General features: G+C 44.8%; 2 pseudogenes; both read right to left on the reverse strand.

Moving 5' to 3' along the window:
- The window catches only part of LOC101588830, a 42368-nt pseudogene extending 40208 nt beyond the window's left edge, over positions 1–2160 (reverse strand).
- A 186-nt stretch (positions 2161–2346) lies between these two features.
- On the reverse strand, positions 2347–3802 carry LOC101566504 (annotated as a pseudogene).
- Between the last annotated feature and the right edge of the window lie 1175 nt (positions 3803–4977).

The following is a 4977-nucleotide window of genomic DNA, read 5'->3' on the forward strand; positions in this document are numbered from 1 at the left end:
AAAAAAAAAGAGGGTGTGGTGGTATATATCGATAACCCCAGCATTTGGGAGCCTGCTGCAAGAGGGTTACCAAGAGTTAGAGGCCAGCCTGGGCCTGTCTAGGAGGAGTAGAAGGAGAAAAGAGAAGGGGAAGGGAGGAGAGAAAAAGGAAGTTTCTCAAGCAGGAAAGAAACCCACTTCCTCCCTCCTGCCTTCCACCACAGCCCAGCTGGCCTGGGAAGGGGCCCTCACCTCTGAGCAGTTTGAGGGTGGGATTCTCTCTGAGGTTGCGCCATCACAGGCACCCCACTAGCTTTCTTGCAAACCCCCTTGGTGCCAGCAGCTTACTTCCTCATAAAGCAGACCATGTAATTAGAAGTTTTTTCCTGATTTCAACCCAAAATTTGACAATTATTTGATGTGTCCTGCTTCTGCCATCTCTGGTCACGAAGAAGAAGTGTCTCCTGCCCCACACAGCCCTTCAGATATTTCCAGAGAGGCTTGAGTTCCTTTAGTTTATTTATGTTTGCTCTGGGCTCATGACTGTGGCCTTGGGGCCAGAGCAGAGAGCAAAGAAAGCTAAGGCCTGTATGTTTGTGTCATTCCAGGTAGGGGCCACATAAATGACCTAATAAGCAGAGGCTGAGCTTTATTTCCATATCATTATTCAGTTTTTGTTTTTTTTTTAACGTATTTAGGACACGGTCTCCAGGATCTGTAGGGTCTCACTACACAGATGAGACTCATAGTGATTCTCCTGTTTTTAGCCTCCCAAGCAGTGGGATTACAGGCTTGCACCACCACACCCAGTCTCAATCGCTGTCTCTCTCAGTGCGCCCCAGGAGAGGGCCCGACACAGCACACCAGGGATCGAATCGTGGCTGCTGTGCTCTGCCTAAACAGGCACTTTAGTCTGCTGAGCTATCTGGCCATGTCTCTACTTTTCTTTTTTGGTGGTGTTGGAACTCAAACCCAGTACCTTGAGCACACTAGTGGTTACTGTACCACTGAGCTACATCCAGTCCCTCAGTTTGATTACAAAAACAATACATATTCATGTAATAAAATGTTTAAACTACAATAATCAGAGTTAAAATCTAAAATTATTAGCAGGTATGATGTACACCTATAAAGCCTGCCACGCATGATCCTAAAGCAGGGAAATCCCAAATTCAAGGCTAATCTGGCCAATTTAGTGAGTACTGGTGTCAAAATAAATTTTTAAAGGAGCTGGGTGTGTTGCTCAGTGGCAGAACTCTTGTCTAACACATATGAGGCCCTGGGTTTGATGCCTACCACCCCAGAAAATAAATTTTAAAAAGTAAAATAAAATTCCTTGGTAAGATTTTATTTATTGCTGCCTAACAAATTATTTGCACACAGCAGCTTCAGACAATACTTTTGCCTCAGTTTCTGGAGTCTTTTTTTTTTTTTTTTAATATATTTGGTATAGGGTCTCACTATGCAGCTCAGACTCATTGTGATCCTCCTGTTTTCAGCCTCCCCAGTGCTGGGATTATAGACATGAGCCACCATGCCCAGACTCTATCACTGTCTCAGTGTGCCCAGGGGTAGAGCTGAGGCAACATGCAGGACCAGGGATCAAACCCTGGTTCCTGCACTTACCTAAGCAGATACTTAGTCCGCTGAGCTATCTTGCTGGCCCTGCCTGTTTTTCTGGTTCCATGGTTTGTGAGAGGCACAGCTGCATGGTTGTGGCTCAGATTCCTCCCAGGACTGCAGGCAGGGTGTTGGTCCTGGCTTCAGCCACCTGAAGGTCAGGCAAGGGACTTCCTGGCAAGACAGCACCGATCTACCACAGGAAGCTATGTAGGTCACCGCTCAGACCTCTCTAGTCCACTGCCTGAGGGTCCTAGTGAGCCAGCAGTCGTTTCCCCAAAGTGAGTGGATAACATATGGGGCAGGAGAGGCCCTGCAGAGAATACCAGGCTTGCATAAAGGAAATATGGTGTGAAATTACTGTGCCTGGGTACAGGCAGGCAGAATGATAAGGCTGTCTGTCCCAACCAAGAGAAGTGTGGCCCTTTTATAGGGATGAAGAGAAGGCCGGGGACATTAGGTGAGAAGACTTTAATAGCTGTTGTCAGAGTTACCAGTCTTGAAGGCAAAGTCCTTCAAGTGTCCAGTGAAAATTTCAGATGTCTCCAGGTGGCCCCACATGGCCCAAGACCGGCAAGATTTCTTGTCCTATCCTATCTCTTTCACTAGTCCTGTGGTTGCCAATGGCAACGGAGCTGAGTTCCCAGCAGAGAGTAGTGCTTCCACTGGCAGGCAGTTGGGGGTTGGGAAGATGATCCAAGAAAGTTCAAAGGGAGCCAAAATGACTTTTTTTTTTTTTTTTTTCCCTTTAGACCAATTTATTTTATATCCTTTTAAAATATCATCCAACAAAGGACAATAAAGTTTACAGCTGGGACAGGTACACATAACTTGAGGCATCTCTAGTCCATCGTGCCCACTGAATAACAACTTTGCTGCTGAAATTTCTTAAAACTTACCAAACTAAAACAAAAGACTGAATGATACAAAAGGAAGAGTATTTCAGTGTAACTGTCAATTGGCTTTTTAAAAAAGGAAACACATTCTGTTTCCCCAGACCAGTAAATAAGCAGGAGCTACATGCAGCACTGTGAGTATTAAGACATTTCTCAAGTCTTCTCAAATGAGTCCAAAGTGGGGATGGAGTACAGGAGGAAACTGGTAGAAAAACACTGCTATAGACACCATGACAAACAATAAATTTAGATAATTTAAAATTAAAAAAAAAAAAAAGGCAAGAGGCAGCATTTCAGCAGCAAAGTGCTCAATAAAAAGTATATCATAGAGGGTACAAGAAAGTTGGGATAAGAGGGCAGAAAAATGGGTCATCAGGAGAGGTGAAGGCCTCAAAGGAAATACGGCGTCGTCGTTCTGGGAGGAATAACACGTTCTGAATCTGGAACTACCTGGAATAACTTTGGTTCTCTTGTATTCACATCTTTGAAGACCATGATGGAAGCGATATTCCCACAATGATAGCAGTAGTTAGGAGCAGACCACACGGTGACCAGCTTCTCGTCAAACTAAACTTATAGCCTTCATGCACAAGCTGATGTGCTCTGCAGATGAGTTTTAAATTGTTGATATGAACAAACTCATTTGTGACCTTTGCTCCAAAAAGCCAACCTGCTCCTCGAGGACTGATTGCCCAAGTATCCACATCTTCAGGATCTGACCAAACCAGGTCACAAAATGCTCCTTTGTGAGGAATTTCTTGGTTCCTTTCAATGGTTCGAATTTGATCCAGTGTTTTGATATCAGGTGATAAACCACCGTGAACACACAAAATCTGCTCATCTATTAAAGCTGCTACTGTGAGCATGTCAAAAACTTTGGTACAGTATCTCCAAGCATTAGCATTTCCATATTTGGTTTGGCACTCATCATAAAATCCATACACCTGTGTTATTTGCCTACTTTCATGATTTCCTCCTAAAAGTGTAATACGGTCAGGCCACTTAGCCTTTAGTGCAAGAAGATAAGTGAAGGTCTCCAAACTATAGTAACCTCTGTCTACAAAATCACCCATAAATATGTAGTTTGTGTCAGGAACCTGACCTCCAGTTCTGAATAGTTCACAAAGGTCATAAAACTGTCCATGTATGTTCCCACACACTGTCACTGGTGTTGACACTGGCTGAACGTTCGATTCCTCCAAGAGAAGATCACAAACATAGTCACATAGCCGCTTCAGGTCGTTCTCTGGCAGATATTTGCACAGCGGCGCTATCTCCACATACTTATCCAGATCTAGCGGCGCCATTTTAGGAATAACAAGCCGCGGTTGCGACGGCGGCAGCGGCGACGGCTGTAGTAGCGGAGGCAGCGGCGGAGGCCAAAGTCGGACCAAAATGACTTTTGTGACTTACACTGGGGATGGGAGTGGACAGGTTTCCCTTTTTAGTGCAGGCTGGTTGTGCTACACACTATATAGCTCAGGTTGGCCTTGAACTGGTGATATTTTTGTCTTAGCCTCTCAAGTACTGGGATTACAGGCGTGTGTCTCTGTGACCAGCTTTTTATTTATGTACTATTTATTTATTATGTCTTTAGTACAGGGTCTCACTACACAGATCCGACTCTTAGTGATCCTCCTGTTTTCAGCCTCCCAAGTGCTGGGATTCCAGGTGCGTGCCGCCACGCCCAGTCTCAATCACAGTCTCAGAGCATCCCAGGGGCGGGGCTGGCACAGCGAGCTGGGGATCAAACCCGGTCCCTGTGCCTGCCTAAGCAGGCGCTTTAGTCCACTGAGCTATCTGGCTGGCCCTCATGCCCACTTTTTTGTGATCTACCTTTATTCCTACACTTGGAAGGGGAATTAGGCTTCATGTGTTAATTTTGCTTGAGGATCTAAACCAGATGCTCTACTACTGAGCTACATACCAGCCCTTCTTTTTTTTTTTTTTTTTTTTTTGATGGTATTATGGTGGCATGGTGGTGTTTGTCAATAATCCCAGCTCTCCAGGAGGTTGAGACAGAACTAAAAGTTTGAACCTAGCCTTCGCTATTTATTAATTTAGTGATAATGTCTCAAAAATAAAAACTTAAAGGGGTTGGAATGTAGCTCAGTGTAAAGGCTCTGGGTTCAGTTCTCAGTACTACCCCACCCAAGTTGGTTTTTTATTTACTTTCTTTCTTTCTTTCTTTTTTTGGATTTGGAAATTCTTTTTGTTGTTGTTGTTGTTGTTGTTGTTGTTTTTTGGGTTTTTTTTCGGAACCAGGGATTGAACTCAGGCCCTTATGCTTGCCAGACAAGCACTTATTCTACTGAGCCATCTTCCCAGCCCCCTCTTTCTTTCTTTTTTAAAAAGAATCTCTTGGGGCTGGAGAGATGGCTCAGTGGTCTAAGGCACCTACTTGGAACAAGCTTGGCAAAGCATCAGGGACCACGGTTCAATCCCCCAGCACCACATGCCAGCCAGCCCCGCCCCCTGGTGG

This window comes from Octodon degus, unplaced genomic scaffold (genome assembly GCF_000260255.1).
Source record: "Octodon degus isolate 3935 unplaced genomic scaffold, OctDeg1.0 scaffold00169, whole genome shotgun sequence".
NCBI classification, from domain to species: Eukaryota; Metazoa; Chordata; class Mammalia; order Rodentia; family Octodontidae; genus Octodon; species Octodon degus.